Source organism: Nothobranchius furzeri, chromosome 13 (assembly GCF_043380555.1).
Source record: "Nothobranchius furzeri strain GRZ-AD chromosome 13, NfurGRZ-RIMD1, whole genome shotgun sequence".
NCBI classification, from domain to species: domain Eukaryota; kingdom Metazoa; phylum Chordata; class Actinopteri; order Cyprinodontiformes; family Nothobranchiidae; genus Nothobranchius; species Nothobranchius furzeri.
This window is the reverse complement of record NC_091753.1, coordinates 32913700-32927757: the sequence shown is the minus strand read 5'-3', so window position 1 is coordinate 32927757 and position 14058 is coordinate 32913700.

Sequence of the window (14058 nt, the reverse complement as noted above, 5' to 3'; positions counted from 1 at the left end):
TTGATTAAATTTAAAGAAACATTTTTTTCATCACATTTAATTATATATTTAAATGAAAGCAATTTATCTCCCGATGGTATTTAACTGTTTCATCAATCTTTAGGTCCATGAGAAAATAGTCTGATTGCAGCGCAAGGTATGTCAGGGAATTTTTTTCCAAGTCCCAGCAGAGCGGACCGGCGACTTTGAAGTTGCAAATGGAATATATGGGTCACAGGGGGCGATAGGGGATGTGTGGCCTTTCATTAACACAGTAAGGATCATTTTAGCACAAACCTGCTCAAAAAATTGATTTAAAAACATGAAAAAGTTGTAAAGTATCCTTTGGTTGCCTTCTCAGTGGCATAGTGGTCGAGTGTCTGCCAGAGGACTGGGAGATCAGGGTTCAAATCCCAGTCGGGTTATAACAAAGACTGTAAAAATGGGACCCAATGCCTCCCTCCTTGACACTCAGCTCTAAAAGGGCTGGATTGGGTGATTAAACCACTAAATAGTTCCCAAGCTTGGCCACAGATGCAGCCCACCGCTCCCCACGGGATGGGTGAAATGCAGAGATGAGTTTCACCAGTGTGTTATGACTGATGGGACTTTAATATTTGAACATAGCAAGTAGTTTTTATTTCTTAGTAAGGAAAATGCCCAATTTGTTTAAAAGGAAAGATGGAACAACACCAGGTCCACTAGTTATTTTTTTTTCTTTCAGTACATTTGCAATGGGCTTTGGTATAAATGAATGCCTCATGAGTCCATCTCTCAAAGTAGCCCTGCTGGAAGAAATGGCATAAACTAGCATAGCTGCTTACCAACATGTGTTGCGTTTTGGTGCTGGTTTGGTGGACTAGCTTGCAACATGGGATGCTAGTCACGCCACTGGTCCAGCATCCAGCCAGCTTCCCATGCTGGACCAGCATACCAGCACCAAACACAACACATGCTGGTAACCAGCCATGCTAGTCTAGAAGAAGTGAGCCAGAGCAGAAAATGATTTCCTGATTGCCATTCCTCTGACTGGCTAACAGAAACTCAACTCTACTACAGACTCTGTTTGCTTTGCAACATTAATGTTTTATCTCCACAAATAACTCGAGCCTGAAGGAGTTCTGCAGTGTATGGGAGTTGCTAATGCTAACTAGCCAAGACGTGCTCTGCCTTCTCCTGGACACTAAATCATCAATAGCCTTCCGTTTATGCAAATGTTCAGTGTGACATAGATCCAACAGGCTTTTCTAATCCAAGCATTTTTCTCTGTATTTTCTATTGGGAGGCCTATGAAAGAAAAAGGGGGCAGGAGACTATTTTCATGTTTAGCCTGCATGTGATCATATTTTAAAAAATAACAAGTAAAAAAGGTTCTATAGCATTTTGTCTGCTCTTTGTTCTAGTGCATATAGATAGAGTTGATGATGACAAAAAGCTTAAACTACAAGTAAGCAGATTGAGAGCCAGCAAACATCACTAAATGATTTTAAAATATATATATTAAATAAATATATATTTATACAAAACTGCTTGGAAACTTAAGAAAATGCACAAAGTACTCATTTTATCGAATACTAAAAACCGAAAAGTATTAAAACTCTCTAAAGTGCAGAGTAATGTATCCACCAGAGCAGGGAGAGATGACTGATCTCCTTCAGACATACAAGCATTTCCTCTGATCACGACCAGATCCCCTCTCATCCCTCCTGGTTGATGGCTCCCCGAGGACTCCGTGTGATTTAAGTTTCCTGCCAAAATGAAATGTGGGCTGGAATGATCTGGGGGGGTTCCTGTGCCTGCATGTCACAACCTGAGACAGACTTTCTGTAAGCCAACGCCTGCAGCATTCAGAGAAGTCACACATACAGAGACAAAATGTTTCCCTGGATCACTGAGGGGGACAGGAAATATCTGGGCTGCAATCCACAAGGAGACGGTTCTAACAAGAACTGGAGCGCCAAGAGAAGAAGAATAAACTAAAACAGCTGTCAAGCAGAAAAAAACAACCCTACAATCCAATTACCTACTATGTTAGGATATAAACGTTTTCATTTAAATGTTAACATTTCTTTTTCTGCGGAGGTAAATACATTTCATTTAACATCCACATCACAAGGATGTTTGCTGCCGATGCTTAAATTCTAATTAAAGAAGTTCAATGAGACAAAGGCAGCATGGTGGCAAGACAGAGGGTTCATGTTGGATCCAGATGTTGATGGAATGTTGGGAAATCCAGCAGCTGGAAATAAAGAATGCACCAAAGTATCTGGACCATGGAGTTGAAAAAAATATGTATATTATAAAGTTCAAATGTAAAATTAGGTCAAGCCAAAAGCAGTCTTGTTGAGTAGCCGTTACACCTTTTTTGTCCACTTGGTGTCAGCATTGATCAGCTCTTCTCAACAAACATAATGGATTTTAGTCTGAAAGATGAAGCGCAGAACAAAATTGCACAAATTATCAACCTGATGAGCAAATAGAAGCTGCAGTAATTATTATTCATGGTGGTGAAAAAAAAATTATATTTAAAATAATGTGTCACTAAATAGAAAACTGGATCTTTTCATTTTTATTTTCTTACTATTCAGCTTCAAAATCACATAAAATACTTTCATGCGGTTAATCATCCATTCATTTTGGCCGCTTATCTGGGGTCGGATCGTGAGGGCAGCAGCTTGAGCAGAGAGGCCCAGACTTCCCTCTCCCCAGCCACTTGAGCCAACTCCTCCGGGGAAATCCCAAGGTGTTCCCTGGCCAGCCGTGAGAAATAGACTCTCCAGCGTGTCCTCCGTCTTCCTTTTGGTCTTCTCCCGGTCGGACGTGCCCAGAAAACCTCACCAGGGAGGCGTCCAGGAGGCATGCTAACTAGATGCCCCAGCCACCCCAAATGGTGGTTTAAAAAAATTATGTGAAGTGAATGTTACTTATTGTAATGTGTATGAGTACATTGGCATTGATTAAAGCACAGATTAGTCAAACATTTGATTTAAACATCTTGTTCATTCAACACATTTGATTATTTCAACTTATAAGTGGTAAAGTCACGTAGGAACTTTGAGGTGGGTGAAATCCCTTTATTTAGAGTGAGGATGCAGCAGTCTGACTTCTGCTCGAGGCCTTGAGCAAAGATGTCATGGCTTCTCTGCAGTAAGAACTGGGGCAGAGTTTTGTTTTGGATTTGGAGGCCAGACAGATGGTGTTTTCATGTCTGCAAATGAAAGGTTAACCTCTCGTCAATTTGTTGGTGAAAATGTGACCACTGGTATGTTATGTGTGAATTTTTTAGACCATACAAGCAAAAGACAAACAGTAAAACTGTCCACACGTCCAAGTTAACAAGAAGCGATGGTTTGAAGGGAAGCTGATTACAGAGCTGTACAGGGGTAATAGAGAGTTATCAGAGAATAATACAGCATGAGGGGCAATAATAAATGGGGGGGGGGGGGGGGGGATCTTCAAACAGTAAAATTAAAATGATCTGAAAACAAGTGAAAAAAAAAGCTCCAAAAGCAACATTTTCCCAAACTATTATCATAGTAACATAATGCCATATTACATGTTGCTGCGCTAGATTTAAATGTAATCATCTGCCCCAAATGTCTTGCTTTCGGGCAGAGGGACACAACCATGGATTTGATTCCCCTATTGTTCTGTTTCTTTATTTATGAAGGGCACAACTGGTTCGTTGATTTTGGAGAATCTGTCACGTCTTTAAGACATTTTTGCATCCTGATGTGCTGCGTCATGTCGTTTCAAGGTGCAGGTTCAGTGACAACTTTCAAATGCTAATGAAACAGTGTCTGAAATTTCATATCTGCTGTATTGTCAAAAATAAAGTTGCAGATCTGCATTTGAAAATTATAGTTAATAGTTTTATTTTTCCATTTTTAAAATTAAAAGCAAAGAACTGACAATGTGCAATTTTTTAAAGATTTGAATATTACAATAAACCAGAAGTAATGAATGCAAACTCGACCAGTTCAGTCTTGTGCCTAGGGGGGGGGGTATTTGATGAACTCTGGAGCAATTGTTGATAAATAAACAAAGAAGGATATTTATTTTTTTGCCGTAACATTTTATGGTAAAGGAGCAAAATTAGCATCTGCTGATGTTGCAGGTATTTGCGTGATTGCACGTGCTAATGTGTTCTGTTTTCTGTTCCATTTCTGGCTTTGCTTGTTTTTTATTGAAAAAAATAAATAAATAAAAACTTCCATGTCTGTATCAGTATTCTATTAACTCTGTTTCCTCCCTTCCTCCTGACCTTTATGTGTGTGTGTGATTACATCACAGTTCCCCATCAGAGCGCTGACATTTTCCTACCAATCCTCTGTGTTAATTATAGGCCTCATGGGGGCAACCGACAAGTCCATACGGTTCAGAGGTCAAAGCATGTGTTTGAATGGTGGTGAAAAAAGGATGTCAGCTGCATTTTTTAAACTCATAAACTCCTAATCAGTCGATATACATCATTTAACAGACTTTTCCGCAAACATTGCATCACAGGATAAATGTCAGGTCTTTATACAAACATCAGAGATGTTATTCTTTGTCCGTCACTTATGAGCATTTTTTAAACACCTGCAGCCATGAAAAGTTTTAGAGCTTTGTCTGAAAATGCACACATGAAGGGAAATAAGCCATTTGCCTTGAGGAGGCTTGGACTATAAACAGTTCAACAGGACGGTGTCAACCTAACCAGCCATGACAGATCAGTCCTTTTTATTAAGGGCTCCGCTGCACCAAAACTGGCATAAATCATGCCTCATGCAGATGGATTTATTACCTGCTTGGTTTTAAGTATCATGTCATGTTTAATTTTAAAGACAAGATCCAAATGTGTTAGCACAGCTGTGAGATTTACTCGGTCTTTTAAGTCTTCGACTGACGTTTATCAAGAGTGATTAATGGATATAGAGGAGTCTGACAAGTATAAATAAAAAGCCTTAATTGATTTAAAGTTAAAGTCCCATTAGTTGTCACACACACAGGTGTGTGTGCGAAATTTGTTCTCCACATTTGACCCATCCCCTGGGGGAGCGGTGAGCTGCAGACAAGCCGCGCTCGGGAATTATTTGGTGGTTTAACCCCCCAATCCAACCCCTTAATGCTGAGTGTCAAGCAGGGAGGCATTGGGTCCCATTTTTTCAAAGTCTTTGGTATGACCCGACCAGGAGTCGAACCCCTGATCTCCCAGTCTCAGGGCGGACACTCTACCACTAGGGCACTGAGAAAGGTTATTTGATGTCAGAGTCATCTAACACCAGATTTATGCATATTTTAGTTTGGATTTTACTGATCAGCTGTTACAATAAAACACTACGTACCAAAAAGGTGATACCCTTACACACACCATCTCACCACCAGTGGAGGGTGAAATGGAAAAACTGGAAAAAACAGTAAATACAAAAAAAACCCCTCTAATAACAGCTATGAACTAGCAATATTCGCAGGAAAATATTATTGGCATGAAACCAAAAAAGTACACACATTAAAAGTTCTAATAAACAACTGACTTCTCTTAGAGTTGCTGCTGAAAACAAAGTGTGAAAGAGTAAGAAGGTGTATGAATCACTGTCCTCGGGCTGTTGTTGCCCTCAGTTTGAATCAATAGTAATAAAACACCTTCTCTGTTTATCTTTGGGTGGTCTGTTGCCCTTGCATCAGGATCCAGGCTTTTATTTCATGCCCTCTACAGTCCCCACAAGAGTAAGGAAATGGAAAGTCTGCCTTGAGAGAAAATTAAAAACACAACTTCAAAATGGCTGACTCTGAAGGATCTGATCTGCTTCCAGTTCTCAGTGTCCTTGTGTTAAAAGTCACTCATTTATTCTCCATGATGGTGCAGGTATCATGTCTGGGTGATGTGTTAGAAGGACGAGGCTTGTAGGGATGAGGAAAGGATCACAGAGCCACTTAGAGATATAAAACTTAATGAGAGGTGAGATGGTTTAGTTCTACACTCATCATATGCCAATAGAGGAGAATGCACACAGAAGTAGAAGCTCCACAGATGGAGATTTGATGAGCACATTCTAGAAGCTCCCGCCTCACTTGTTATGCTAAAATAGACATGCTGCACATATCCTTGCCATAATGAACACCAGCCTTCTGACTGGCATCATGTTAAGAAGAAAACAAGGTTAGGAACACTGTTAGTAGGAGAAAGAAAGCTCATTGTCATATGTCTATGATAGTTTCCACTCAGGTAGCTCATTCTACTGAAAAAGCTCTTCTTAGGGTCTTTAATGACCTTCTGACTCCCAGTGATGCAGGGGACTGTTCTCATTCTGCTGGACCCGGCCGACTGCATCCTTTCACATTGTTGAGCGTCACCTGCGACTGGATAGGCTGAAAGACTGGGTAGGCCAATCAGGAACTCTGGAATGGTTCTCCTCTTACATGTGTAGCAGAAATCCACATTTTATATCTTCAAATTAACTTTGTTTGCATTCACATGAAGGAGAACACTATTTTCACAAAGTTTTTCCTTCACATTTAGCAGAAGAAAATAAAAAGGGGAATTTGAAACTGAATGTTTGAGCTTTCTGGTTAACTCCCAGGAATGTAAGTTTTACCAAGTGACTTGTTTGTTTCCCTCCTTAAGCAATTGAGAAGCCGGACATTATCAGGACGTGGTCTGGCTTACCAAAACCTGCCAACAACTGGCTCTCCCCAAGGCCTGAGGCTTTCTGTTTATCTACAGTCAAAGAATGTGCTTAGGTTGTTTATCCTTAAAATAGAAATCATGGTGCTCTAAGTTAAAATCTTATCAGCCACAGACCTAAGCTGTATTTTTGTGTGTTTTCTTTCATGTTAAAGTTCTGCCATTGTGTTTCACCAGTTCAAAACCATGCTAAAAGTGATACAGTCAAGCTTAAGACCTGAAGTTAATTCCTTCCCGTTTAAAGTAATACTCTGATGCTAAAGTAATACTTTTTTAGGCTTTATATGAATAAACTGTGTTAAATTGTGAGCATGAATTTCCCATGGTTGTAAGACTGGGTTATGTGAAAGAGCCACAGTGCCATCAAGTGGTTAAGGAGTGAAATACATGTGGGTGTGACCCAGAAGGCTATAAAGCCACAGTACAAACCTCGTATTGGCAGAAGAGAAAAGAACTAAGGACGACTTAAGCACATCCCTGTGGGCTGTTTTCCATCTGGCCCAGGAGAACCCGGCGCTTTACAGTAATTAGCTCTCAAAGTTACGGTGAAACTTAGAAGCAACTCCGTTGTTTTGTTTTGACTTCCCACGTGAAACCGGAAGTCTGCGTGTTCGTCGAGTTTTCATATTAAGAGTAAGAGCAATTTGGAACAGTTTGATGATTCGGGTCCGTTTGGAATAATTTGGGCCCGCGAGCTGAAGTCCACATTTTCGGTGCAGCTGAAGTGAAGAAACCTTAAAGTCCAGCCACTCTCAGGGAACGAGATTCTCCTGAACTCAAAGGACTCCATTGACCAACTTGGGGCCAAAATCTTACAGTCTACAAAGGTTGTACCCCATGTGCAGCAGTACCGGGACCAGAGTTAATAGGGTGTGTATGTGTGAGCATGAGGGAGGGAGTGTGTGAATGTGTTTGTGTATGACTGTATATGTCAGGTGGGGCCTTTGACTCCTCCCTTCTCCTGGGACTTCTTTTGATGATATAGATCTTTGTCTCCCCTCCCCCTGCCACACCTGGTGAGGAGTGCGGTGCCTTGGTCTGCCTGAATGTTCGTGGCTCCCGGGTCAGGGGGTTTAAGATTTTTGGCGTCTGCCTGATCAATCCCGATTGCTGCCTGGTGGGATCTGGGTCCCTGGGCTCTGCTGGGTCCCCGGCGGGGGTGGTCGCCCCGGGTCCCGGGTTGCTGGGTCCCGGGCTTAGCCGGCTAGGGGGTGGGAGGGCCTGTGGGCTTGCCGCTGATATCTCCCGGGACTCAATCATGGGTGTAATAACGTTTATATCATCAGACTTTTTCCACAAGACGTTCTTCTGTCTGCTCCGTGTCTGTAGCTATATATGTTTGGTTCTCGTCTTATTTTTTAAGGGGAATGGCGGAGGTGTTGATGAAAGGAAGCGGTTTCATCAAAGGAAAGGAAGCGGAATCCTGACCAATCACAGGCTAGCAGTCTCTGTTGCTTTCGGCAGATATTTAGTAAAGTGGGCTTTGTGCTGTCTGTCCTTATGATCCTAAGGGAGTTGCATTTCTCCGTACTGATGCAGACTGAGGAGTATAAACTAGCTTTGAGCGTTCCTTCTCAGTGACCGTCTCCACGTTTTGGTCCTACACCATCTCCCACACCCATGGTGTACCACAAGGTTCTGTGCTGTGGCCTCCACTGTTCCTCCTTCATCTGCTCCCTCTCCAGCACATGCTGAGCTCTTTCCTAAGAATCTCATACCATCTTTTTGCAGATTAAATCTAACTGCACATCTTCTTCAAGCCCCATATTGTCAATAGCCCCTTCTTCAGGTTCTACACCCCCCCAAGGCGCTTCACAACACATTCAGCCATCCATCCATTCACACTTGGTGGTGAGAGCTAAAATGTAGCCACAGCTGCCCTGGGGCACACTGACGAAAGTGAGACTGCAGAACACTGGTGCCACCAGTCCTTCTGGCCAGTAGCAGGCAAGGCAGGTTAAGTGTTTTGCCCAAGGACACAACTGTAGATGTGTAAGCTGCTGCTATTGCACACCTGTGTAGACTCTGGCTGGGAACTTTCTACAGCTGAATGATGACAAGACTGAGATCCTCATCTGTGCCTTAGACAAGCTGGTTCCCAAAGTCAGAGACTCTCTTGGTCAGCTCTCTTTGACAATAATCTTGGCATGACCTCTGACCCAGGTCTCACCCTGGATTCTCATGTCAGTTATCTAGTTTGATTCTCCTTCTATCATCTCAGGAACATTTCTAAGCTCTCCCATTCTGTGGACTCAGTGGTCTTCTTTAAAAATCAGCTGAAAATTCACCTGTTCGGGCTAGCTTTTGTTGATTTGGTTGATTTTTCCTCACTATCTTATTTTCACGCTGCTGTTTCAGTCTATTCATGTTACTTTTTTATCTTGATAAATAATTAGTTCTTCTTTTTGTTGTTCTCGTTCTGAACGAATTAGTGAGTCAGATTTTAGAAGAACTGTTCCAGTCACAGTCCACTGGTTTCCTCCTTCTTTTTATGATTCATCAATGCACAGTTAGAACTAAACACACAATTATCCCTTTAGGCTCTTCTTAAGTAATTATTTACAAAAGTTGCCACACCCCTAAATTGGATGTAGCTGCACATGCATTTATAATAAGCTGCTGTTTTGTGTTTGTTCTGGATTCAGTTGATTTGATGCTTTGCTGTTTGCTGTGTTTACTTTTTCCTGTTCAAATATAAAAAGAACTAAATGGATACGAACAGAGCCACCCCTGCTGTTCACACCAGTGGTCTGATGGTATATGGCTTCACTGGTTGGGCTCAACTGGGACTTGCTGTGAAGAAAGCCTGCAGAACAGCATACCCGCAGAGAAAGCTAACAGCAAGGTCAAGAGGTGACGCCAAAGATTTAAGTGCAGTTAAAACTATAAATTAAAGAAACCTGAACGCTGAACTCAGGAGAGTTGACAGATTCGGCTTCACTTATTTAGAGGTTGAGGCAAATTTAATACCCAGGCCTTGATTGTATAAGGTATTGCATCGATAATGGATCTGCTGAATGTTTTATATGACCTCCACTGTCCTCCAATTACCATCGAGCAATATCTCCTTCCTTAAGGGTGTGACACGTTACTGCATTGTGGACGCCTGGATCAGACATGCATGAAGTTGCTCAGGGCTGTTCCTGAACTCAAACACCACAACAGGCTGAGCAAGCTTGAGAATTTTTATACTATTTAAGGATTTCCAAGATTTTGATAGCAAAAGTAGATTTTACGTGTCAACTTCAGAACAATAATTCATATAATGATAATCTCAATTGTTTTAACCCTCTGGAGGCAGGCTTAGCAGATTTGCAACAGTTAAAACCTACCTACCTATCTGGTTAATCCACATTGTTTAACTCAGAAGTACCCCTGAAGGACTTGGTTGTTTGTCCTTTTATCAAAACTTATTTTGAGCCTGAGAGGGTTAAGAGTTTCTACTCCACTGCTACAGTTCCTGACAAAGAGAAATAGATCATATGAAAAGCTAAAGCCCTCCCAAATAAGGTTAAATGTACTGAAAAATTTTTTTCACTGAAAAAAGATGTGTCATTTAGTCAAGACAGAAAGGTCAAAATCTGGCAAGAAATAAGTGTTGTCGCCTACACAGAAAATGATCAACTTTACAGCAAATCCAAACATATATCAGCATATTAAGTAGTGGCGCATTGAGATACAAATTCAATATCTTGTAAGACTTCCATGATCTTGAAGGACAGCATACATGCGGTTTGGCAATGATTCGTACAATTTATTGATGAAGCCATGAGGAATAGCAAAGAAAACAGTCTTGCATGCCTCGCAGAGTTCATCAATATTCTTTGGTTTTGTCTTCCATGCTTCCTCTTTCATCCTACCCCACATATGCTCAATGATGTTCATGTCTGGTGACTGGGCTGGCCAATCCTGGAGCATCTTGATCTTCTTCGCCTTAAGTAACTTTGATGTGGAGATAGAAGTATGCGATGGAGCACCATCATGCTGCAGAATTTAGACTTGTTTATGGTTGGGAATATAAGAGGTAGCTAAGATTTCTTGGTATTTTAGAGTATTGATGTTGCCTTCCACTCTGCAGATCCCTCGCACACCCCCATACTGGATGTAACCCCAGATCATGATTTTGCCTCCACTACACTTAGCTGTTTTCTGGGTAAATTTCATCTCCAAGCAGGTTCCTGTAGGTCTCCTGCAATATTTGCAGCGACTGTGGTGTAATTCAACAGAAGATTCATCTGAAAAATCCACCTTCTGCCACTTTTCCAGTGTCCATCCTTTTAGCAGGCGTGGGACTTGGCAAATGCCACACGTTTTTTCAATTGTCTTTGTTTAGTGCTGCTTATGGGCACTGATTCGACCAGGGAGGCCATTTCGAGACAGAATACGACAAACTGTTCTGGATGGGATTTCAGGCGACCAGGTTTCCTGGAGCTCTGCTGCAGCTTAAAATGGGCTTGCCTTAGGTTTTCAAGCCAACAAACGGTCTTCTCGAGCAGTTGTCTTGCGGGGTCTGCCTGACCTGGGCTTGTCAGAAACTTCTCCAGTCTCTTCAAATCTTTTCTTTGTTCTCTGAACTTGACGCTGGGACACATTGAAGGTGTGTGCCACATCAGCAGTGGATTTGGTCAACACTTTAGTCTCAGGGTGAATCTTAGGCATGTTTGTAGAGGCCTTGCTGCAGTTGATGTGAAGGTCAACTGGGGGTTCTTTTTGTACACACCTGACACCTAATTGATCAATTGTTAGTCACAGGTGAAGCTCATATGACAAGGTGACAACACTTATGTCTTGGCAAAAATCAACTCAATGGGCTTTACCAAGCTGCGAATATTAGAACGCTTTTTTGTTAGTTTCGTTTTGCATTGAAACATTATTACAAAAGCTGTTTGGATTAATTCAATTCAATTCAATTCAATTCAAGTTTATTTATATAGTGCCAAATCACGACAAGAGTCGTCTCAAGGCACTTCACATAATAAAATTCCAATTCAGGTCAGTTCATTAAGCCAATCAGAAATAATGTTTCCTATGTAAGGAACCCAGCAAATTGCATCAAGTCACTGACTGGTGTCAGTGACTATACAGCAATCCTCATACCAAGCAAGCATAAAGCGACAGTGGAGAGGAAAACTCCCTTTTAACAGGAAGAAACCTCCAGAGAATCCTGGCTCAGTATAAGCAGCCATCCCCTACGACTCACTGGGGATCGAGAAGACAGAGCAGACACACACACACACACACACACACACACACACACACACACACACACACACACACACACACACACACACACACACACACACACACACACACACACACACACACACACACACACACACACACACACACACACACACACACACACGGACAAGTAATGTGTCTACAGTTATATTGTGATGTCTTAGTAAATATTCTATTTGGTGAAAGATAAACTTTATTGTATTTATCCTAGTGGATCTATAATTAAACGGATAAACTAGTAGTAGCACATCAAAAGTCAAGGAAACCAAAAAGTTATTATCAGGAGAGGGAGAATGTTTAAGTGGTTAGCAGCAGTGTGCTAGTCGATGGCCCCCTCCATGAGGCCACCACAGCTCAGCAGAACATCATTGTAGCTTCTTCTGGGGAGAAAAACACTTACAGAGAAAATAAAGTTAACAGCTGAAATTGGACAAAATAGTACAGTTAAAGAGCAGACTGTAGAAGAAAGCAGTAGAGTGTGAGAAGTGGTCAGTGTATCCTCCAGCAGTCTAAGCCTATAGCAGCACAACTACAGAGATAACTCTGGATAATCTATCCTATTTAGATGTAGGCGTGTTGGAGGCAGGGCAAGGGAGAGCCGTCTTTACCGACTGTACACTCCACCTCCCTGTACTCCCCCACTTGTCCAGATTTAGGCTAACATCAGATTTTAACCATAGGCCCTATCAAATAAAAATGTTTTAAGCCTATTCTTAAAAGTAGACAAAGTGTCTGCCTCACGGACTAAGGCTGGGAGTTGGTTCCACAGGAGAGGAGCCTGATAACTAAAAGATCTGCCTCCCATCCTAATTTTAGATATTCTTGGAACCACCAGTAGACCTGAAGTCTGAGAGCGAAGTGCTCGGTTAGGAACGTATGGAACAATCAGATCACTGATGTATGATGGACCTTGATTATTAAGAGCTTTATATGTGAGAAGAAGGATCTTAAAATCTATTCTGAATTTAACAGGTAGCCAATGTAGGGAAGCTAAAACAGGAGAGATATGATCTCTCTTTTTAATTCTCATCAGAACTCTAGCTGCAGCATTTTGGACAAGCTGAAGACTTTTAACTACATTCTGTGGACTTCCTGAGAGTAATGAATTACAGTAATCCAGTCTTGATGTAATAAATGCATGAACTAGTTTTTCAGCATCACTCCTGGAAAGTATGCTTCTAATCATAGCAATATTCCGAAGGTGGAAAAAGGAAATCCTACAAACTTGTGAAACCTGGGATTTGAATGACATGTCCTGGTCAAAGATAACACCAAAGGTTCCTTGCTTTGTTCGCGGAGATTAATGTAATGCCATTAAGGTCAGGCCATTGGCTAAGCAATTTCCTTTTCTGGATTTCTGGTCCAAAGATGAGAACTTTCGTCTTGTCTTGATTTAAAAGCAAAAAGTTTAGAGTCGTCCAATTTTTTATGTCCTCAAGAGAAGCCTGTAATCTACCTAACTGATTAGGTTCATCAGGGTTAATGGATAAATATAACTGAGTATAGTCAGCATAACAGTGGAAGTTTATCCCATGCTGTTTAATGATTTTACCAATTGGGAGCATATATATAGTAAAAAGAATTGGTCCAAGCACTGAACCCTGTGGTACTCCGCAAGTAACCCTGGAGTATGAAGACGATTTGTCATGTACGTTTACAAAATGAAATCTGTCAGACAGGTAGGATTTAAACCAGCCCAACGCTGTTCCTTTGATCCCTACAACGTGTTCAAGTCTTTCTAAAAGAACATTGTGATCAACTGTGTCAAAGGCAGCACTGAGATCTAACAAGACTAGAACAGACACAAGATTCTTATCTGAGGCCATGAGAATATAATTTGTAACTCTCACTAATGCAGTTTCAGTGCTGTGATACTCTCTAAAACCAGACTGAAATTCCTCAAACAGAGCATTAGTGTTTAAATGCTGACATACTTGGATGGCCACTATTTTCTCCAGGACTTTGGATAAAAATGGAAGGTTAGATATTGGTCTATAATTCATTGGGTCATATGGATCCAGAGAAGGCTTCTTAAGTGAAGGTTTGATTACAGCAACCTTAAAATCTTGTGGTACATACCCATTTACTAAGGATAGATTGATTGTATCTAGAATGGGGGCAGTAACCAAAGGAAATGCATCTTTTAATAATTTGGTTGGGATTGGATCCAA